Source organism: Schistocerca cancellata, chromosome 3, assembly GCF_023864275.1.
Source record: "Schistocerca cancellata isolate TAMUIC-IGC-003103 chromosome 3, iqSchCanc2.1, whole genome shotgun sequence".
Classification (NCBI taxonomy): domain Eukaryota; kingdom Metazoa; phylum Arthropoda; class Insecta; order Orthoptera; family Acrididae; genus Schistocerca; species Schistocerca cancellata.
In genome coordinates, this window is record NC_064628.1 from 151,356,668 (window position 1) to 151,381,752 (window position 25,085).

At 41.7% G+C, this 25,085-nt stretch overlaps 1 pseudogene; it reads right to left on the reverse strand.

Annotated features, from left to right (window-relative positions):
* Positions 1-1,418: 1,418 nt before the first annotated feature.
* Positions 1,419-1,536, reverse strand: LOC126177321 (5S ribosomal RNA; annotated as a pseudogene).
* Positions 1,537-25,085: the final 23,549 nt, after the last annotated feature.

The following is a 25,085-nucleotide window of genomic DNA, read 5'->3' on the forward strand; positions in this document are numbered from 1 at the left end:
TTCCAGACACTCTGATCAAGGTTTGGGAAGAACTCGCTTATCGACTCACTGTGTGACGAATGGTGCCCATACTGAACACTTGTAAAAAAACTGTTTCAGTTAATATTTCATTTGATGTATTATTTACAATTGGAAGTTGAATATAATAAATGCTACAGAGCTTTATAAACTGTAATTTTGTTTTGAAACACCCTGTAAAAGTCACTTTGAAATAAAATAAATGGCAAGTGCAGGGAAGCCAGGGTGAAGTGGCCGAGAGAAAAACGTGAAGGAATCTAAACAGAAATGACTATCGGATGGACTGATTAAGCGTAAAGAAAGATGAAAACAGTCTCCAGTGAAAGTAAAAGCAAGGGTGGTAATAATGAGTGCATCAGGAATTGCACTTCTTAACACAGAGGATAAAGCAGATGCAAGTAACTGGAAGGAGTACACTGAAGGCCTCTACGAGGTGGAAGACTTGTCTGATAACGAGTTTGATGAAGAAATGGGAGTCGATACGGAAGACGTAAGGGATTCAGTGTTAGGCGGAGTTTAATATAGCTTTAGAAGACTTGCAAACACATAAGGCAACCTTGCGACAATTCAAGTTGGAATGTAGGATGTATGAAACTGGATACATACCTCAGACTTTCTGAAAAACATCATCCAGACGCTTCTGAAAATAGCAAGGCCAGATAAGTTCAAGATCTGTGCCACAACTAGCGTAACGGTTTATGCGTCCAAGTTGCTGACAAGGATAATATACAGAAAAATGGAAAAGGATATTGAACATCTCTCAGATGACGATCAGTTCGTCTTTAAGAAAGACAAGGAGACCAAAGAAGCAGTTTTGATGTTGCAACGTAGAGGAAACATGACTTAAGGAAAACCGGGGCGCCTTCATAGAATTTGTCGACCTGGAAGCAGCTTTTGACAACGTAAAATAGTACTTTAGCGGGAATAGATCGTGCCATAATTCAACCCTTGATGTCGATTCTAGAATCTCCAGTTTCATTGAAAAGATTGCAGAAGAGGTTTCATTCTTGTATTCGCATGTGCCATGAGATAACTAGTGTTTTCTAGATTTGGGAGCCATGCTCTACCACGCCACGGTGAGTAGTTATTCGACTGTGAAACATTTGATATATGCACAGATTGATTGTGGAGCGCTTTGTTCGATCTGTCTTGCACTGCATGCATTTGTTTTTGACATGGGCACATCAATACGCATTGCACTCTCCGTCTTCAGGCCACAAGTGGCCCATCGGGACCATCCGACCGACTTGTCATCCTCAGATGAGGATGCGGATAGGAGGGGCGTGTGGTCAGCACACCGCTCTCCCGGTCGTTATGATGGTTTTCTTTGACCGGAGCCGCTACGATTCGGTCGAGTAGCTCCTCAGTTGGCATCACGAGGCTGAGTGCACCCCGAAAAATGGCAACAGCACATGGCGGCCTGGATGGTCACCCATCCAAGTGCCGGCCACGCCCGACAGCGCTTAACTTTGGTGATCTGACGGGAACCGGTGTATCCACTGCGGCAAGGCCGTTGCCACATCAATACGCATTGGCGTAGCTAAACTGATTGTGGCTATGTAATGGTTCTCATAATGCCACTAATTTCAACAAAACAGGATACTGCGTATATTGCTCAGAGCATGATATATCCGGTAGAAAGTGTCCAGAGAAACAGGATCGATAGCGTGTGGGAACCAGTCACTGTTTGTTTCAGATTTGACATATTTCGGACTTGTGTTTAGTGTCAGAAATGTTGAGTCTGATGTAATTTTACTTTACTTGAAAGCACGTTCTTCTCATTACCAGGCGAGGTAGACTAGGTGCGATTTTGTCAAAAAATGACGTTATTTGACCAAGTAGAATAAGTAATGGAACTAATGATATTCGACAGCATTAAATTTAAGGAAGCGTCGTATAACCAACAAAACACCACTGCCTAATTCAGTAGCCAGATCTCTCGGCGACTCTCAGGATGAAATGTTGCAACAGCTGACGGCAGAGAATAGGTAGACGCAACGCGTGCGGCTGCGACTTGGACAGTTCCTGCGATCGGTAACAAACTATCTGTTTTTCATTCAGCAAACAGACCGCAGACAATTATAAATGGTCAGGAAGAAATAACCACAAGTGGAAGGACCAACATAGATTTAAATTGCGAACAAGGTATCACAGTTCAATGAAATTTGCCGAGAAAATTCGAACCAAAACTTACAGCTCCACAGTTGTGTTAGGACGACGGATTTACAGTAGTAGTGGCGAACGATAGCTGGTACACAAAAACGTCTCCTAAGCAAATCGCATTACCTTGACTCGTGGGTAGGTAAAAACTAAGAGACTGCTCGCACAGACAGAGGCAGAGAAAGGGAAGATTTGACTGGAAGACCGTTATTCATGACATTGGGATAACCCTTTGGCGATTATATGGCGTAAGGTAAGAAGACTGTGCTGTCCGTTTTACGACAGCAGCACTGCAAACAAGGACTGTAACGCCCACAGTTAGCGTTAGCTCTCAGCTTATTTTTTTAATTTAATATGCCACGCAATGAATTTACAGCTCATGTAAACAGAATTTTTCTTCTTTAACTTGCGCAAAAGTACTTAAAATGCGAACAAGCAATTTCACTTTCGTTTCATACTTTTCGACTGTAAACATCGTTATTCAATCGTTATTACCACAGACAATAAATCAGAAGAGAAAGGCCAGGTGCCGTGGGCTGTCAAATGGTCACTACAGCAATCACCGTGACTTTCAGCTGTATCTCGGAAACAGTTTAGGCTACTTGACTACGTGAGGTGTTCCCGTCATTATGGTCCGTACTATTCCTTTAAAGTTGCTCTCCTTCCTTCTGAAGTACCCAATGAATGATGAAACAAGTTGTAATTGCCAAATCCAGGAGACTGGAAATAGTAAATTCACTTACATGGATGACTGGTGTAAATACAAGAAACAAATATCTTCTACTATGTGTAACCTCATTGAAATCTGAGTGACTTTGCACAACGCACGAAGGCAATTAATGAAAAAACTGACATCCGTTACTTGGCTGCAGGACGGAGGGATGAACTTCAGAACATTCCACCAGTTCACTGAAGTTATGAATACCACAGTACGCTATAGTGACATCATTGTCAAGATAATCTTTGATAGATTTATGGGAAACGGACGGTTCTGAGTATAGCAAAGTCCATGTTCAACAACGCAGCACACGATTGGTGAGACGTGTGTGTGTTAAAGATGTAACTTCCCTGAAGGTTGGATTAATTAATGCTGACGTATTTTATTGTGAAAACCGGTCCCTTCCGATCGGACCAGCGCATAATATTATGAGCGTGGAATAATGAACTCGCAGGAGATGCAGGTATCCGTTCTTGGATCTAAAGGGTCTAATTATTCAGAGGGAGCAACGATTACCTCTTGGAAGCTCCATCATAATATTACTTCTCGTGAATATATTGGCTCACTTGCGCTAAATCACACAGTAATTGGTGACGAGCAATATTATTAAACTCGTCGGGCACAACACACGTTATCCATCGTTTATTAATTTTTCTGTTTCCGTGGGATTGATATTTGCAACGTTCCACAGCTTAACTTGGCAGTTTTCACGCAGTTACGAGATAGGTAGTACGTGCGATAAAAATGCTGTTTCCTTAGACGCGTAATGACATTCGAGAAATTGTTCGTTTCCCGGTGTAAACCTCCAAAGAAAATGTTACAGAAAGGCACTTGAAGTTTGAATAACGAATTTTACGGAATTCCTGAGAAAACTAACGCGCTGGTGGCTGTTTAACTACTTTCACCACAGTGAAAAGTTTCGTTGGTTAACAATATGCTTCCTATCTTCAAAGAGGATTTCTTTCTCCTTAAAAAATTACTTTCTTACCTTCTTTGCTCGTATCAATTGCACTTTTTTATAACCCATAGCTTGTAAAATATTTTGCCCACGTTCGGTCCGGACACTTGTAGTGCTTTCCTTCATATAGATGACGTTGTTGACTAACCTTAGAACACGCTTAGCGTTGTTTCTTTGGAGAGCTTTTACTTTTCATGAGGTATCAAATTTTTATTAGGTGTCCTTTGCTTAAACACCACGTACCTTTTTTTGTTTTGTATTTCAATGAATTAATCATTTTCCATTTATTACTCTTGGAGAAAGGTAATACTAAAGATAAAAACTGTTTACAAATGTTCTCTTTCCTCATACTTTCTCTTTAACATTGTGTCGAAAAAAACAGATATGTGCTCAGTTTCGTAGGATTGTCCATAAATTAGAAGTACGAGTCAACAAATACTGGAGCGAAAATTATTTTTCTCAACTTTCGGCATTGTCAAATACTGAACTCTTTGCATGATGCCCAACAGTTCACTAAACCTCAGTTGTGGTTCCGTTGCACTAAAAGGAATAAAGCATTCTCTGTGTGGGTACTCACTAGCAACTGCCCTTCTCTAATCAAGACGAAGTATCCTCCATACCACAGAAATCCTTACTGAACAACCCTCAGAATTCAAACCAAGAGAATCGATGGTACCATTTGAGAAATTTCCTTCTGACCTTGAAGAGAGTTGGTCGAAATGGAAAACTCTCAACAGGCCACGATATGAATTCAGCAGGTGAGAGACCAACCTGAAGAAGTGGGGATTTTTCTTGCGACCCCACCCTTGGCTGACGTGGAGAAGAACAAACCATGGATCATCTCCTCATCTGCAAGCTCTGCCAACAACATGCTCCCTAAAGGAGCTAATGGCAGCTACCCATCAAGCCTGCCAGGTGATTCCATATTGGTCAGACAACATTTAAAATCCGTTTTATTATATAACGTCTGTTTGTAATAAGCTGTTAATGCGTATAGTACCAGGCTGCAATTCTCTATGTATTGTTCTGATTATATGACGTATGTTTTCTGGCGCAGTTAAATAAATTCAATATCGAGGCCGATATGTGGTGGCAATGAAAATTAAGAAACTCACTACCCGCGAGAAAATAATTGTTCATCAATTGATTAGTGCCATACACAGTCACCATAAATAATTAAAATTGCAACTGAAGTACCACGGCATCCGCTTTTAAGGATAGAAAAGAACGTCTCCTCAACTGCTTTTTCCTTCGAGGGCTCTTTATCAGCCCTGATGACTACTGTGAGATGTTACAAAAATTCCGTCGAGATATTCAGACTGAACTGCGAGGAATGCTGTCGTGAGCGTCTGTGTACAGCACAACAGCCGTCCGCACAACGAGTGTTTAACAGCAGTTGCTCGCCTTCTGCCGTCATTTGGGTGTGAAGTTTCGGATCATCCGTAGTACAGTTCAGATCTTACTCTAAGTGACCCTCAACCTTTCCAAAGATGAAGAAATTCTTTTAAATGGCTCTGAGCACTATGGGACTTTACATCTGAGGTCATCAGTCCCATAGAACTTAGAACTACTCAAACCTAACTAACCTAAGGACATCACAAACATCCATGCCTGAGGCAGGATTCGAACCTGCGACCATAGCGGTCGCGCGGTTCCAGACTGAAGCACCTAGAACCGCTCAGCCACACCGGCCGGCAAGAAATTCTTTCTCCAAAGACTTTTCCAGACGATGATGAGGTTCAACGATGGTAAGAGATGTGGTTAAATACTTGTACTGTGATGGTAAAGGAATGTTCGTACTCTGACTCACCAGAAGTCTGAACACATGTGGGGGTGTAGTCGAAAAGTGAGTAAAACTAGTTTCTAAGTATACCTAAGGCTATTGTGCAATTTTAGTGCTGCGTAAATAATTCCCAAGCTTCAAGACCTCATATTAAGTTGTCATTTAAACGTGTAGTTGCAGGTCATATAAAGAGAAAAAAGAATTTTTCTAAAAGTAATAAAAAAAGCACTCCATCTTCAGGCCACAAGTGGCCCATTGGGACCATCCGACCGCCGTATCATCCTCAGATGAGGATGCGGATAGAAGGGGCGTGTGGTCATCACACCACTCTCCCGGTCATTATGATGGTTTTCTTTGACCGGAGCCGCTACTATTCGGTCGAGTAGCTCCTCAATTGGCATCACGAGGCTGAGTGCATCCCGAAAAATGGCAACAGCGCATGGCGGCTGGATGGTCACCCACCCAAGCGCCGGCCACGCCCGACAGTGCTTAACTTCGGTGATCTCACTGGAACCGGTGTATTCACGGCGGCAAGGCCGTTGCCACTAAAAGTAATGCAACTAACAAAATATAAATCTCTAAAAATATCTTCGTAATACATTTTGACTAAATATGTTCTAGCTTTTAGTTTCCAGTAGAAATCCTAGATAACAATAGTGACATTAACACTTTAATTTGTTAGAATCAAATATAGACTGAAAATGATTTATAATGTTTCAAGCAAATAGAGATCATACGTACGTTGTCTGTACATCAAATGGAGGAAGGAAGAAGCAAAAAGATTTAATCTTATCGTACTGTCGAGGATGAGGTCATTAGAGACTGGGCACAAGCTATGATTGGGAAAGGACGGGGAGGGAAATCGACCGCGTATTTTCAAGGGGATCATCCCGGCATTTGCCTTTGGTGATACAGGGATACAGGTCCGTATAGCAAACTGTCCGAAAACCGAAAACCGGCCTGCCAAATGAATACTTCTGAAGTGCACCTCATGGCGTACAACAAGGTGCCCTGAATCACATAACACTGTTACCGAACACTGAGGTGACGAGTCATGGGATACCTCCTACTATCGTGTCGGAGTTCCTCTTGCCTGACGTAGTGCAGCAACTGGACATGGCATGGATTCAACAAGTCGTTGGAAGTTCCCTGCAGAAATATTAAGCCAAGCTGCCCCTACAGCCGCCCACAATTGCGATAATGTTGCCGGTTCAGGATTCTGTGGACGAACTGGTCACTTGACTATGTCCCAGAAATATTAGATGGGATTCGTGTCGGGTGATCTACGTGGCCAAATCATTCGCTTGAATTTTCCAGAATGCTCTTCAAAATAAACGCAAACAGTTGTGACCCAGTGACAGGGCACATAAAAATTCCATCGTTGAATGGCTCAAAATCGTATCCAAGTAGTCGAACATAACCATTTCCAGTCCATAATTCGCTTCAATCGGGACAGAGATCCAGTCCATTCCATGTAAGCACAACCCACACCATTATAGCGCCACCACCAGCTTGCTCAATGCCCTGTTGACAACTTGCGTCCGTTTCTTAGTGCAGTCTGTACCACTCTCGAATCCTACCAAGGCTACAGTTTTTCAGTTTTCTAGTGTCTAACCGATGCGGTCACAAGCCCATTATCGACAAATTTCGTCACACTGTCCTAACGGATACATTCGTAGAACCTCCCACATTGATTTCTGCGGTTGTTTCAAGCATTGTTGCGTGTCTGTTAGAACTGGAAACTCTACGCAAACGCCGCTGCTCTCGGTCGTTAAGTGAAGGCCATCGGCCACTGCGTTGTCCATGGTGAGATGTCATACCAGAAATTTGGGGTTCTAGGCGCACTCTTGACACTATGGATCTCGGGATATTGTATTCCCTAAATGGAATATCCCATGATCTAGCTCCAACCACCATTCCGTCGCTACGGTCGTAGGTTCGAATCCTGTCTCGGGCATGGGTGTGTGTGATAACCTTAGGTTAGTTAGGTTTAAGTAGTTCTAAGTTCTAGGGGACTGATGACCTCAGATGTTAAGTCCCATAGTGCTCAGAGCCATTTGAACCATTTTTGAATAAATAACCAGCGGCACAGCTGTCCAAAAAGGAGCAGAAGGCCCTCCAAGTCCTCTCAACCGTGGTATTACGATCAAGGTATATTATGCTTTGCATCCGTAAGACACTACGAACAACTTTATGAATGACGACCGTGTCTGGGACGACCCGTGAAATTCCTTGATAGAGTTTGCACGAACTGCTATGTCTAGACATTCACCAATTGCGCAAGATATTGCACTTGATTAAAGATCTCAACGACAGATGCACCATCATAAAGACAGACGTAATGAGCTAGTCCTGTTGGTAGTGGTTTTGGCCATGATGATACCCTGAGACCGCCAATTAATGGCGAGTATCTGCGTAACTGTCAAGCAGGAGAGTGAGCTTTGTACAAAAATTTCGCTCACAACTTGAGCAACAAGTACCAGAGGTCAAAGGCCGACTTAAAGTGCTTTGACTTTTGCAAGGATTTATTATTCAGCCTGCGTGAATCACGAGAGACTTGAGCGTTTTATCTCTGGCAGCAATCGAGCCGCCAGAGAGTAGAGATTGCTTAGCAAGAGCGTTACAGATGATTCGTGTCTGGAGATAAGTCTTAAGGGAAGCGGTCGGTGATGCTGGCCTCATTCCTTGTAGCTGCTTTCACACTCTTTGGAGACTACCATTAGTTCTTTGCAGTGGTAGATGTTTGCTAGGTGAAGTCACACATAAACAAGCAGCGTCGATTAATAGAGCTGCATACGCTATATTAATCTACACTGCAAGCAACGCTGCGGTAAAAAGACAGTCATTGTATTTATTTCCTAAGAATGTAGAGAGAAGGGGAGAACTACGGGAATAATAAATATGTTCATTATAGCACGTTTCGTTTACGTTGTATGGCAGTGAGACATGGACTGTGGGAAAAACCGAACAGAAGAGAATCACAGTATTTTAGATGTGCTGCCACACAAGAATGTTGAAAATTAGGTGGACTGATAAAGCATGGAATGAAGAGCTTGCCCGCAGATTCGGCGATGAAAACACTTACAAAAGAGGGGATAGGATAGTACGTTTGTTAAAGCATCAGGGAATAAGTTCCGTTGTACTAGAGGGAGATGTAGAGCTTAAAAACTGTGGAGGAAGACCGAGGTTGGGACACATCCGACAAATAATTGAGGGAATAGGTTGCAAGTGCGACTCTGAGATAAAAAGGATGGCACATCGGCACACGAGAGTAAATCATGGCGGACCGTATCAAACCAGTCAGAAGACTGATGGAAAAACAACTGAACTATGTATTGGGGAAGTGACGATGACAGATCGCTGAGACATTAAATACCTTTGTTCCGGACAGAGCAGCTTCGTAAGTTCACGGATAAAAGATCCGCTACTTATGCTTCACCTCTGTTCTGACGAGTCGCTCCTTCCACGTCGTTTAGAGTTTATATAGATTACTTGTTTCTTTCTACAAACGTATTTTACATTGTATGTGCAAAAGCGTCGTTAGCAGAGCTTCTCATCTTCATGCGATTGATAGCGTTTTATTTTGTAAGACGTTAGAAACTTTTTGTTTCTTCCTTGCTTTTTACTAATGACATGCAGCATGAACATCCACCTTGTCGGACCTATTCGTGTACCTTTCAGTTGGTTCCTTTCAGGTTTCCATTATATAACTAGCGTCCGTCTGTATAGCTGAACTGCGATGTTTCTTGCAATCGCGCAGAAGACCTAGGTGTGAACTTCAAGTTACAGTGCGGTCCTCTCAGGCTCTTTAAGACGTCTAAGAAGAAGAACAAGTAGCCCCTTTGGTTTCGAAACCCGAACGTTCGTAGCTGGTATCAAACTGTACAGAAAGCTGGCAAAGAAAACTGAGGAACTGTTAGTTGACGGCCGGCCGTGGTGACCGAGCGGTTCTAGGCGCTACAGCCTGGAACCGTGCGACCGCTACGGTCGCAGGTTTGAGTCCTGCCTCGGGCATGGATGTGTGTGATGTCCTTCGGTTAGTTAGGTTTAAGTAGTTCTAAGTTCTAGGGGACTGATGACCTCAGAAGTTAAGTCTCATAGTGCTCAGAGCCATTTTTTTGTTAGATGACGATGAGTCTGACTTTAGGAAAGGCAAAGAAACTAGAGGGGTGGTTATGACGTTGCATTTGATAATGGAAGCAAGACTCAAGAAAAATCAAGACACTTTCATAGAGTTTATCGTTCTAGAAAAAATGTTCGACAGTGTAAAACGGAGATGTTTGAAATTCTCAGGAAAATAGGCGTAAGCATAGGGAGATTCAAAAAGGAAGAAAATATTTGAATATTTTTTTATTAGAGACAAGTTATGGTGGATAGAAACACATTGGGCATGACGAAGGTTCAAAATTTTAAGTTCGCACAGACTCTGCACCATATACTCAACATGAGCACCATGCGTTGCTCGAGAAACATCGAAACGGTAGTCCATTTCATTCTACACGTGAATCAACTGGTTCCTGTTGACTGAATTAGCTTCAACAATTTGACTTCTCAGCTCTTCAAGAGTAGGTGCCGTAGGTGGCAGAAGGACACAGTCTTTTATGTACGCCCAAAGAAAAAAGTGGCAAGGTGTGAGGTCTAGTGATCTAGAAGGCCAAAAGCAATGAAGCAGATCTTGTTGTCAACCTCTTCAGATCCATCGTTGTGGGATGGTGCTGTTAAGGCAAAGGCGCACCTCAAGGTGGAAGTGAGGCGCCGCGTCGTCATGCATAAAAATAAAATCACTGGAATCTTCGAGAAAGTTGAGGAAACAACCAATTTTGCAGCATGTTCAGATGTGACATTCGTGTCACAGTTTCCACCGGGCGAAAAAGGAAGTTCCATAAACTTTCTGAGCAGAAACAGCACAAAACACATTCAGTTTTGGTGAGCCTCTTTCACGTTCGACGACAACGCTAACATTTTGTGCCCCTCAAATTCTTACATTATGGCGATTTTCCTTATCCATTATATGAAATGTCGATTCATTCGAAAAGATGAGTCGCTTGGAAAAAGTATCCTCTACCATACCATAGAGAGCTGAAATGCAAAATCCCTACCTTCTGTTTTGATCGCCGGCGGGACGCAACTGTTGTAGTAACTGCAACTTGTAAGGATTCATATGCAGGCGTCGTTTCACAGCCACACCGTTGTCTGAGGAATTTGACGTTCCAGGTCTGCCCGTGTGAACGCGTCTCGGATACGCTCTAAATTTTTTTATCAGATGTGCGTAGCGAAGGACGAAGTGCTCGGGTTAAAAAAGTTATGAAGCAGGATTGCAACGTTTCTGTCCTGCCGTTCTGTGTTTACGTCGAAGAAGCAACGAGTGGGGGGTGAAAGGATATCAGTGATAAGATTTGCTGATAACTTTGCTACTTTCAGTGAAAGTGAAGAAGAGTAGCGGGATATGTTGGATGGTACGAACTATCTAACCATCGGAATATGGGCTGAGAGTAAACCGAAGAAAGACAGACGTAATGAGAAGTAGGAAAATGAAACTAGTATTACAGTTAATGTCGAAATTGTGGACTACGAATTAGACGAAGTACAATGAAAGAAAAATAATATACGACGGGACGAAACAAGGAGGATAAAAAAGCAGACTACAATAGGCAAAGAGGACATTTTGGCTAAAAGAAATCTACTAGCATCAAATATGGGTCAGAATTTGAGGAAGAAGATTCTGAGGATGTACTTTTTGAGCACATCAAAATGAATTATGGACAATGACGAAACCAGAAAAGAAGAGTAAGCGCTTAGTATTTGGTGATACACAATGATGTTGACAGGTACACTAAAAAAATACGAGTACTTTTATGAAAGGCAAATGGAAGCTCTTTCTTTGGTGGGAGGGCATTCCGAAAAATCGCATGTATTAGGGAGTAGACAGTTATGAAAGGTCCTAGTATTTAAAAAACACCAAGAAATTGATCAGAAGCGAGAGTGAGAACAAACGCTGAAGCATGCTTGGCAGGTTGATACCTATCACTGGAGTCTTTAGTAGGATTCAAATACATTATATTATGGTGAAAGAGAGATATGGAAATCAGATTTTAAACTGCAAAATGTTTCCAACAACAGTTATGCACCTCGGTCGTAATTTCTTGGTTATGAAATGCAAACTAAATCTGAAAAAGAAACTACGAAAAGGTAGAACATTAATATGAGACCTGGATGAGTTGAAACAACCAGAAGTTGATAAAAGTCTCGAAGGGAACATTAAATAATAGGTAAATGAAACAGGTAGAGAAAAGCAATTAAAGGGGAATCATTCACTTTGAGAAATGGGTTGGAGGCAGCAGGGGATAAACTAAGCTGAAAGAGAAGGTTCAACAGAAAGCTTTGGATAATATATTTAATATTAAATTTTAAGGATGAGAAATTGTGAAATGCAGAGAATGAAGTAGACAGAGTGGATTTTGGGCGCAAAAAGATGAGACTTGTAGAAAGCGCTAAATGGCGAAGCAGGGACGGCTAGGGGAAAAACCTAATTGAGGAGAAAAGAGCTTTATCCTGAAACTGAAATGAAGAAAGGGGTAAGTTGGTGGGATACATCCCAAGCAATGAAGGTATATTTAATTTGATGATGGAAGATACTGTACCTCAATTAAAGCTGCAGATGGAGAGAAAGGTTTGAATAAAACAAGCAGGATCAAACAGATGTAAGGTTCAGTAGTTATACAGGTATGTAAAGATTTGCACAATATAGATTAGCATGGAGAGCTTCATAAATATTGACATAACAACACAAACACTGAAGTGGTAATGAAGTGCTAAGGAAGTAGTATTTCTGGCAGACGTTTGTAGTCTAACCACTTCAATGATATCTTCAGTATAAAGGCGTAGAAACCAGATAAGGCACGAGGGTGGGAGAATTGGTTTCCGTTTAGTCTCTGTTTGAATCTAAAAGGGATTAAATAAAAGTGGAAGTAGTATTTTTCACATTGTACAATTTCACTGAATCTCAGCCTGGCAGCTGCCTTACCTGCAATTAGTTTTATGTGGTCATTGCATTTTAGATCGTTCCGTATGCAAACTACCCGTTGTTTAGTAGACGTGACTGCTGTTGGTGATTGTTCCGCAATCGTAGAATCATATTACAATGGTTCTTCTCACCTATCTTGGCGCAATGTATTGCATTTGTTTATGTTGTTGGTCAACTGCCAGTACCTGTAACAAGCATCGATGTTCTCTAGGTCTTCCTGAATTTAGATACAATTTTCTAGAGTTGTAACTTCTCTGTATCTAGCAGCAACATCGGCTATCAGCGTGTTGAAACTTCCGACCTGATACACTAGGTTATTTATTTTGTTTACTGTTGTAATGAATTATCTAACTGCAAAGATACAGAAAGTAATATTGTGATACCTGTTGTACACTAGTAAGGTGGCCATTACATCTTTTAACATCCAGCAAATTCAAAGAGAACTTGAGGAGTGGAGGAAGGCGCTTGAAACATATGGAGTGTGCATCAATAGAACGGAGACCAAGTTCATGATGTCCAACATAAGCCTCGATGACACAAAAACGAAAGATGTCAAGCTGGGTAAAGGTACATTTTCATGAGTTAAAAATTTCAAGTATCTGGGATCAGTAATGTCGGAGGACGGATCAATTGAGGCAGACATAACTGAAACAATAATATCCGGTTACAACAAGTTACGTATACTTTCAGAGGTTCAACGCGAGACAAAAACGCCCACAGAATCAAAAGCAACATTTATAAAACGGCCATAACACTGGCGCTATTGTATGGCACTGAAACCTGGGCATGGTAAAAGGCTCACGAACAAAAGATCCATACAACATAAATGTGCTGTCGAGAGGAATAACATCGAAAGACAAAGTGCGCCATGATTTAATAGGATTATTATTCACAGCTGCTCTTCAACAGATGCAATGTGTATTCTTTTCACACAACATTTTAATTTCACTTCATTGGTTTCGACAGATGTATCTGTCATCTACAGAGTTTTAGTCCAGGTTTAAACCATAGGAAAACTGAAGTCAAACAAGGATCGAACGAGAAAGACATCCTAAAAAGATTTATGTAAAAATATAAATAGTATGTTGAAAGTTGTTGGCGAAGTGTCACAGCTCAATGTTCTTTAATGAAGGTATGGCTTTTTAAGACGGATTGTACACTAGTTTTTAACTTCTCATACTTTTCTAACGCTTAACTATTGTACATCTGCTTTAACAAACTTTTTATATTTCTTAATTAACCTTTTTAGAAGGTCGCTATCGTCTGAGCCTAATTCGTCGTGACTTGACCTACGATTTCCACCTGTATTGAACTTCTGAAGACGAGGCATAATCGTTGAAACCGGAAAAGTGAAAGTAATTATTTTGTGCAGCTGACGGCTGATTTTTATTTCGGTGAAAAGAATTGATAGCAGATGGATTTTAATGAAAAATTCTCTCAATCTAGGATGAGGTGGTACGGTTACATTAAATGGAAATACCAGGACTGTGTCGTTAAAATGCGCCTGTCTATGGTTACAAAGAAAGAAAGAACACCTGATGACTGACGAATATCCAAAGTGATATGAAGAAGCTAAGAGTGAAGATGATAGCTACCAGCAGGATAGAAGGTGCCGCGTGATGAGGAAAGCCGACTCTGAGTAACGAGAAAATCCGTGAACAAAGAGAAAAAAGCTGGCCAGGTGTGAGCTGGGCTCGCTCACTGAGGATTCCGTATAGATGTAACTATATATGCAGTCAGTTCATCGACTCCAAGAATCGAGAATCTCTTCGATTTTTGCCTTTTTATCGACATTGATACTGGCAAGATATCGGTCCCAGGGATTCCAAGCCCTTCAAGTTCGAGGTCGGATAACAAAAGACAAAATAAACATTTTTTCGTGTGGGATAGCGACAGATTAATAGTTTTCTGGTTTCTTCCTTTACTTGTACAGTAAAACCTTACTTATTACCATATTACATGATTTTAGAGCAACGGGAAGTATCTTATGCATTTTGATGAGTGAGTTTTCTAATATCAAAATATGTAACATAAAAGGCCGTATCTACTGCTTGAATTGACTTAGAAATTTACCATTGTTTCATCGCCAAGGGACTATAGACCTTAGTAGGCGACATAAATTTCAACACGATATGGCTTCCAGTTCCTGAGAAAAATGGGGCTTAACTGACCGACAGGTAGACAGACAGACAGCCAGATAGCAAATGACAATTTTTTTCATGTGATATAATTACAAATTAATATTTCTAGATTTTTCCCCTTACTTGTACAGTAAACTCTTACTTATTGCCAAATTCTCCGATTCTAGACCAACGGGAAGTACCCCTCAGCTTTTGATGAGTGAGTTTAGGAGTGTGAAAATGTGTGACATAAATGGCCGTATCTTTTGGTTGCACTGACTTAGAACATTATGTTTATTGCACTGCCTAGGGATTATGGACCTTAGTATATGGCATAAATTTCAGCTTGATACATCTAACTGTTCCTGAAAAAAAGGGGTTTTAACAGTCGGATGGACAGACAGGCAGACACTAACGTCATCCCAAAAGGATTCCATTTTTACCGATTGAGGCCCGGAATCCTAAAAAGAGAATAATGGTATTATAACATTTCTTAGGAGTACGCACGAAGTCAGTTTTACGTCTGAAGATTCCTCTTCGTTAAGATGACAAGTTGCGTTGAAAAACTGCAGATTTTGTTTCCGCCCTTCAAAGAATCCGGTCGGTGAATGTTCACGTAGGTTGTACTGGCGACTACTGGATATGAATATGCATTATTATGTTTGAGAATGAATATTTTCACTGTGATTACTATGTAGGTGTGAGGAAGAGATGCTTGCAACACAGATGCTTCGCATTATGGAAGTGTTAGAAGTCATGCCACAATAAATGTTGAAGAAATAACCGATAATATTTTACATTTTGAAAGACTACGAAAGAAATAATGTTGTTGTCTGTTGATGGTGTAGAAAAGCTTCTCTGTTGAAAGATGATAACTGCTGTGTTCTAAAATGTAACATAATAGATTTTCAGAGATGTATTACAGAAATAATTGCCAGCAAAACTACCTGGACAACGTTATGAATGTAATACAAGATGCACCGCTCAGCACCTGCGTCGTGAAGAGAGATGAACATCATTTTGTGCTGTTCGTGTCGGCTATTACAGAACTACAGTTAGAATGTAGTAAAGTGCTCGTTAAATATATGACATGCAGCCTTAATTCGCATGTGATACTAGTTTACTGTCCGCTCATTATCTTTACAAGGAGAGAACTATAATGGATTTGCTGTAATTGAGAGGAGTGATCAAGTGTAGCAAATATACGAGCACTAATGAAAGTATCATATTCCGTGCCATGACATTATCGTTACTGACAACTACAACGATGCCGATGACTTAAATGTTTCAGTGTTTGCAACGTGCGATACTGTGACCGAGTCTGTTAAATTGCCTATCCTATTTTTATAAATATTCGTCGGGAACGGTTGAAATAGCTTCGAGTTGCAAAAAGACTTTGAGTTTATGTCTCAACAAAGCAATCAGAGGAGCTTGGAATTTCTATCATTAATTTTTGTAACTTTTACTTCAAAAAGGAAATGTCTGTTATGAAATTCCGGAGATATTAAAAATTTATAAAATTTGTCGTCAAGCAATATCGAACATAACGCCATTCGACGCTAAGCGAGAATTTTTTCAACGCCATTCGACGCTAAGCGAGAATTTTTTCCTTTTTCTTTTTTTTTTGAGGTAAGTAAAATTTCAACATATTTTGAAATTCTAAGTAAGAGTGTTTATGTATTGCTCATTTTAGTTTTACTGTTAGTGCAACCACTTGTATTCGATTACAGTAACTGTTGGTGGGACCGTATTAAGTTGAGTAGGAAGTTTTATTTATTTATTGATGACTTGTTTCGGACGATTTTTCCATTATGAAGTCATCTACGTACAGAAGTCTCGCATTACAACCAGAGGTGCATGTAAGTTATTGACCACAAAACATGTAAACATGGCTACATACTATGTAGCGTCTACGCGTAAATATCACTGTGCCATATGGTAAAACATAAACTTATGTTTTGACGTACATGTGTCCACATGTGGCTGCTACGTTGCGACTTTTACATGTTTTGTGGTAAATAACTTACATGCACGTCTGATTCTGATGCAAGACTTCCTGTACATGGATGATTTCATAATGTACAAGTCGTCCGAAACTAGTACCTACGTAACTTAAGACGGTTTCTCTAACAGTTATTGTAATCACTTAAAAGTTACAAACCTGTTTCAACCCCGCCTTGCTAGAAATACAGCAATTATATTCGACAGTAAACATTAGGACTTGTTGCTCAGTGGGTGAAATAAGAGAAAGAAAAGAATAAAAACGAAGAAGGAAACAAAACGAAAGGAGCAAAAAGAAAGAGATAATGAAAGGAAACTAAAAAGAAGGAAATGAAGCAATAAAAAAGAAATGAAAAACAGAAATAAAATAGAAAAGAAAACAGAAGAGGAAAGCAACAGATAATCACAGAAAACTATGAAGAAAAAGAAAAAAAAGAGAAACAGAGGAAGAAATATAAAAAAGGAAAAATACGAAAAAGAAGAAAGCGAAGAAAAAGAGAAAGAGTAAAACAGAAAAAGAAAAATATGTAAGTGCCGAACTCCGAAACTAAATTTGTCGGTGACATCAGATCTGACTGAATACTGGAAAGTGTTCACTTACCTGTCTATGTGTGAAATGCATCGTTTAGCACATATCATTGATTCATTAGCGAAGTTCTCACACATGATCATTCGGTTTGTTTCCCCCTCGCATTTTCACTTGGATTCATTCTTTTCTCCTCGGTGGTGACACACAAATGGTACAAATGGCTCTGAGCACTATGGGACTTGACATCTGAGGTCATCAGTCCCCTAGACTTAGAACTACTTAAACCTAACTAACCTAAGGACATCACACACATCCATGGCCGAGGCAGGATTGGAATCTGCGACCGTAGCGGTCGCACGGTTCCAGGCTGAAGCGTCTAGAACCGCTCGGCCACACCGGCCGGCCAGTGACACATAATTAGACTGTGTGGCTGGCTAGTTCAGTGTAACCAATTTATGAGCATTGCCTTGTCTACCAACAGGCACTGTGTAAATAGAAGGATACGTTTGATCGGTTCAAATTTACACTATCCACAGATGAGGAACTTGTACCAAACAATGTACGTGTAACACATACAGTTGTAAACTTTTTTACCACTCTACTGCCGAATAGCTTTCACTGCCAGTCGAATAATATTCTGTCTTGTTGACAATGTTTTGGTTCATTCTACTTCAATTACTGAGGTAAGGCAACCATCTCATTTCGATTGGCACATAAAACTATCACGAGGAACCTTCACTACTGTTTGAATTATTAAAATACATCCTGATATATGTTTTGGAAATAAACTGTCATCATCGTACGAATCCGTCAAAATAAAATTGCTAATATGACAGGAATAATAGCTGATGTAAGTGTCTTAAGAATTTGGTTATGTTTATATTATGTTTAATTAAGTTCTAAAACCAGAAAGTAAATCAAATATCATTTGTATTTTTCAGTTCGTCCTCTACCGGATTTCTTTTCTCATCAAGAATTAGCTGAATATTGTAAGTGGGTCACTCAGCCTGTGGCTGCAACGGTATAATGATTCCGTGTGAACTAGAACGTGTATGTGGCTTTAACAATTTATGTAAATTGTGCCGACCTAGGAAAAGACATGAGTAGCTTATGAGGCAAGGAACAGCTCAATATGAGAGGAGAACCGATATCACGTCAAATAGTCATTCTATGCGCTGGTTTACGTCATGCGGTCGTTCAAATGGTTCAAATGGCTCTGAGCACTATGGGACTCAACTGCTGTGGTCATAAGTCCCCTAGAACTTAGAACTACTTAAACCTAAATAACCTAAGGACATCACACACATCCATGCCCGAGGCAGGATTCGAACCCTCGACCGTAGCGGTCGTGCGGCATGCGGTCGTATTTGGAGAGAGGTTTAGATGATTTTCATGCAGCCGGGCTTTCACTTGCAACGTTGTACACGTGAATATTGCGCAACGTTAAGGGGGAAGATGTGCCCCAAGTACTGCGCGTCGGTACGTCAGAATCTTGAGAAACGGAAGTAAGTGGCTCGGAGCAGTTGCGAAGATGAAGACCTGTTTCTATGTCGGCCACGGCCGAGGAGCCGCGGAAGTCGATCCAGAGACTGTGCGTGCGAAAGCGTCTGCGTCACCTCACCTCGCCTCGCCTCGCCTCGTCCTTTTCATATGAGCGGCTGACGTCAGACAACTTCCCCATCTCTCTGACGGTTCCAGATGTAGAGAAGCTAGACCCAAACTATCAGCTGCAATGCACCTGAAAACTTTTCCTTACACTCTGTGGCTATGAATCTGATACGTGTTAGAAACATTTCTATTGCACCATAATGTTTAATCTAATTCCTGTGCTTTGAACGAATTTACACATTTGAAGCCGTCTATCAAAATACAGACATAAGGATTGTTCTCTAGTCCTGTTGCTTTTGTCAGTTTGCTTCACCAACAAACCATTGATACAAAGAGTTATATTCACAGTATTACCGTGCTCTTCCTATTCTTCTTTTTATCCCTTTCTTCTTCTTGGGTAGAAATAATCGTTATATCTCCATTTGGATATAGATGGTTCACATTTTTCTTAGTGTTAGTCTATATCATTAAAACAAATTGTATAGAAATTTGTACCACCGGTGTTGCTCAATCATTGGCAGGTTTTCGATTTTGGGTTTTTAAAAAGTTTATCCAACTTATGAAATCACAATTATGCTATGTATAAGTGGTTTCGGGTAGTAAACAATGAAATTATTGGCCGTGTGGCAATCGAGATTTTGTCGGATGAAGTAACTTTTCTACAAAGAATAAAATTTTGAAACATTGCGACACAATGTCGTGCTGTACGGAAGTAAGTTTGTCGCAACTGTTTCTCCAGCTGTGACAAACACCATAGTGTTAGAGGTGACGTTTAAATCTATCGAAATACGTTACTATCTGTGAAAATTGCAACTCCTAGAAGGTATGGTCTGAATAACTTCGAAATCGGATAATGAGTACAACAGTGAGTGAAATTCTTGAGAGATGACGTGCACATAAGCTCTGGAGAGCCGTCTTTTGTGTGACCGGACAGGTCAGGGTTGGAACACGCTCAGTCGGTGCACAGTCATCAGACCGAGCGGAAACGTACAAGTAAGTGCCGGTGTCCATCGCCGACGTCAAAGGCAGCTATATTAGAATATGGATGAGTTCGAGTGGGGCGGAATGATTGGACTTTGTAAAACGGATTAACCGCTTCTGGACTTTGAAGTTCGTTCAGAACACGCTACAACAACGACGATGTTTGCGTGGAGCCAGTGAGTAGAGAAGGATCGTACACAGCGACTGGCGGGTATTTTACCACTCAGTGAGGCCACAGCGCGCGAAGATCACCGCCTTGTCCGCACGACCGCAACCGACAGAACAGCTGCGTCCACAGCATTGGCTCGATGTTGGAGCACTGAAATCTCGCGTCCGTCGGCCGTCGTAATTTAATATATTATTATTGTTATTATTATTATTTTTTGATTGTTGCCGACTTACGTGGTGGGCCTTAATAAAAATGATATTCCATTTAATTTTGATTTTACGGTTAAATGCTTTCCTGAAGTTCTCCTTTTTAACAATATTAATCTCAAAATGGTTCAAATGGTTCTGAGCACTATGGGACTCAACTGCTGAGGTCATTAGTCCCCTAGAACTTAGAACTAGTTAAACCTAACTAACCTAAGGACAGCACAAACATCCATGCCAGAGGCAGGATTCGAACCTGCGACCGTAGCGGTCCCGCGGTTCCAGGCTGCAGCGCCTTTAACCGCACGGCCACTTCGGCCGGCATTAATCTAAAATTATTTGTTACGTTAATGAATGTTAGACTTGCTGCATCTTAAAACATGAGCATACAAGCTGAACAATGTAATAAACTTTACATATTAATTTCGTCGGCTAGTCAGTTCACTTTAAAGCAAAAGATCTTTAGTTATTAATTATAATTGCGGCCCACACACGCGCGAGAGTATTTTTCTTACCTCCGTTAACCACTGTATTGTAGTCGGAGTCCTGGCTCTGGCTGTCGGCTACGGTACTGAAAATAAGAATTTTAAAGCAGCGTATTTCTGCAACTTCGTGCGGCTGTGGAGAAAAATTAATATTATGTTAATAGCGGGCGAGTATTTCGCTTACGCTAATTTTCATAAGTTAATATCGCCACGTAATGGCGTCGTTGGCTGCATCGGCCGCTGCGATTGTTGAACTGTAAATTACTTGAATGCAGATTAATTCAAGGAAGGCGGACATGAAATCGGGATCACCTCTTACAAATTAAAAGTGCACAATAATATTCAATTAATATATTATCTGCTTAACTCATACAAATATGCTTACATTTGTCAGCACTCGAAAGATGTCCGTCTATACACCCTCAAGACAAAAGAGGAAGTGAAGTCGACTAAAAAATTAACAAAAGAGCGTATCTTGTCGTCTCTTTAGATCATTTTGTCATAAATTATTTCTTTGCAATCTAAACCTACACAGAGAAATTATTATTTTACGGCTACATGATAAAAATATATTATTCAATTTTTTAATGTCTCTTCTTTATAAATACTGTTTTTTAAGTCTTTTCGTAATATAGCACTGGGGACGCTATCCGCTCCTGGACTTTGAAGTTCGTTCAGAACACGCTACAACAACGACGATGTTTTGGTGGAGCCAGTGAATAGAGAATGATCGAACACAGCGACTGGCGGGTATTTTACCACTCAGTGAGGCCACAGTGCGGGAAGATCACCGCCTTGTCCGCACGACCGCAACCGACAGAACAGCTGCGTCCACAGCATTGGTTCGATGTTGGAGCACTGAAATAGGTGAGGACCTGGCTGCGTTGAAGCTCAGACGGTGTCTATTGAGGGGCTTGACTGGTGCTACGCATGCCATTGCTTCGACTGTCATTGACTAAAAACCAACAAGCCTTCAGACCCTTGACTAGCGAATTGTAATGCTTTTGGACGAGTTCTGTTTTAAGTTGTCCTGTAGTGATGGCCGTATTAGTCGCTACCGTCGTGAAAGCAGTCTGGCAGACTGCATTGTTAAGCGATATAGCAGACAAACTCCTTACGTCACTGTCTGGGGCTCCTTTAGCTACAATGTATGATCTCACGTCCTCCGCACCGAGGGCAGTCTGAACAGTAACCACTGCATCAGCAACGTTTTAGATCCCGAGACACTGCCCCTCTTGCAGGCAGTTCCACAAGCCAAATTTGAGCAGGACGACGCCTGGCTACAAGTAGGTAAGAGCGTGCGAGTCTCGTTCGAAGAGCGACGGGTATCATAGCTCCTCTGGCCTCTACGTTCGCCTAACACCTCTTCGAACATATCTGTGATGTAGTCCGCCACAGTTTTGGTCCCCGTGCAACGCCCCTACAAATCGCGTGGAAGTGTGTTTTCCAGCAGCTTATCCGGACTCTCTATGATCCCAGTACAAGGCGTCTAGAGACTCTAGTTGCAGCATATCACGGATTCACACTGTGCTGAATTCTCACTGTCAAAGTTTATATACTGTTATGTAATTCCACTCATTTGCGTATTTTCACGTTCCTAATCTGTACAACATCGTTGGCCGGGATGTCCCAGTCGGGTCCGGCCGCCAAGTGCAAGCCTTTTTACAGCTGGCGTCATATAGGTCGACTTGCGGCCGGTGATGAGGATAATACAACATCCAGTCCCCGACCGGAGAAAACCTCCAATCCGGCCGGAAACCGAACCCGGGCCCAGTGCATGACAAGCAAGTACGTTACCACCCAGCTAAGCAGGCGGACAGCGGCGTGTGTGTATGAGCCACATCATCTTTGCGTTACCCGAAGACGCATCACAGCCAGGACAGATACATTTTAACACGTAAGTAATGTTATCAGATACGTAGCGATTTCTTGTTCCTATGCCTGCACTGTACGATATATACGCTTTATTAATTTTCAGTTCAACATGCGCTTGAAAAAGGCCACAAAATATAAATCAAGATTGTGTAAATAAATCAATAGGTAACAGTGAAATGGCGGAAATTTCTTTCAAAAAGTTCTACGTGACTGTGGTCCCAAACGAAGTAAAGATCAATAACTTCATGTGTCGTTTCTAGTGTTGTCGTACGCAGCCATTGACCATGCTACTATGCTATCATAGATGTGGCGACGAGCAATTGCTAAAAAAAAAAAAAAAAATCAATTTCACCGAATGCGGCCGCAACGCTACGACCTTGAGACAGCCACTGAGGCTAAGTGCGGGTAGCCGATTGCGTGCGCGTCCATACGCGGAATCGTCGCTCCGCATTTGGTGGCAAGCCGGCATCAGGGCGATGCGGTGCGTCCCGTTGCGTCAGGCGCCTTGTGGCCTTGCCTGCACGTGTGTCGCGGGGATGCAGCCCCGGCGGAAGGCAAGGCGACGCTAGCTGACGCGGAGTGAGGTGCGCGCCCTTGTATCCAATCCTCGGGCCTCGCATACCGCGTGGCGCAACGGTCCGCCCCGCCTGACATTGAACGCGTCTGCGTATGTCGGACAAGGACGGAGGACCACCTCAGCTCGGCTCACCTGCTACTTGCTACCTGTTACCGGCCCTCCGCCGGCCACGGCCTCGCCTTCCGGTCCCCGACAACACCGTAAACAACATGTGTTTGCTCCTTGCTTTCATATCCTGCCGCCGCTACAACCGAGAGAAAATGGGTCGCGTACAAACATTTCTGATCAGCCCTCATCACGTCGGCGTAGGTCTGTAAAAGTAACAACTACTAGAGCGAGGCGGAAAAGTCTGTGCCCGCCGCGGGGAAGGCGTAGGCAACATTAAAGGTGTGTGTCTTATGTTGGAGCTGGTGACGTCACATGGAAGACATAAGAGATTCTGTACCAGAGTTAGATGGAGCTTGGAAAAACTTTAAAAGGTAAAAATTATACATAACATTTCGTCTGGATTTCTAAAATCAATGTGACAAATAGTGTGCAAGTGTGTAGAATGTTCGAGACTGAGGATACATCATTAGACTTTCGGATAATATCATCCACACAATCCCGAAGGTAGCAAAGACAGATACAAGCGAAGACATCCGCACAAGCAGCTTAACAGAGCATGTGTCGGGTGCTGACAAGAATAATACTCAGAAGAATAGAAAAGAAGATTAGGTGTATAATACATGGCCATCCATTTGGATCTGACAAAACAAAAAAAGTAATGGGTTCTGGTTTGGCTGAGATTTTTCGCGAAATCGAACTCACTTAAAAAACTTATCGTCATCCGAACTACAGTTTTATGAGTGCAGTGCCCGCCACAGTTACGCAGTACACACCCAGATTTGCTGTGGTGGCTGCACCGTCTTCGTAGATGAACAACACTAACAGCAAGTATTTTTATTTTTATTATTTTCTATTGAGTTATCAGTCTGACTGGTTTGTGGCGACCCGCCATAAATTTCTCTCTGCACCAGCCACTTCATCTCAGACTAGCACTTACACCATACATCCTCAATTATTTTCTGGATTTACTCCAGTCTCTGTCTTGCCCTATAGCGTTTACCGTCTACCTTCCCTCTAGTACAATGGAAGGTATTCCCTGGTGTCTTAACACATGTCCTATCATCCTCTCCCTTCTTCACGTCAGTGTTTTCCGTATGTTCCTTTCTTTTCCGATCGTGGGAGAACCACCTCATTTCTTATCTTATCAGTCCACCTAACGTTCATCATTCTTCTTTCGGACATCTCAAACGCTTCGATTCTTTTTTGTTCTGGTTTTCCCACTGTCCATAATTCACTGCCGTTCAATGCTGTGCTCCCAACGTACATTCTCCGGACTGTCTTCCTAAAATTCAGCCCTTTATTTGATACTAGCAGACTTCTCGTGGCCAGGAATGCCCTTTTTTGCCAGTGCTAATCTGATTTTTACGTCCTCTTTGCTTCTTCCGTCATGGGTTGTTTTGCTCCTAAGGTAGCAGAATTCCTTGACTTCGTCTACTTCGTGAGCCACCAATATTGTTGTTACCTTTTTCGTTATTCTCATTTCTGCTACTTCTCATTACGTTTGTCCTTCTCCGGTTTACTTTTATCCCATATTCTCTACTTATTACACGACTCATTCCATTCAACAGATTCTGTAATTCTTCTTCACCTTCACTGAGGATAGTCAAGTCGTCAGCGAGTCTTATCATTGATATCCTTTCACCCTGGATTTTAATCCCACTCTTGAGCCTTTCACTTATTTCCGTCACTGCTTCTTCTATGTTCAGACGGGACTAAATCCCTTTCTTGCGTCCTATGTAATCCGAGCACTTCATTCCTGGTCTTCCAG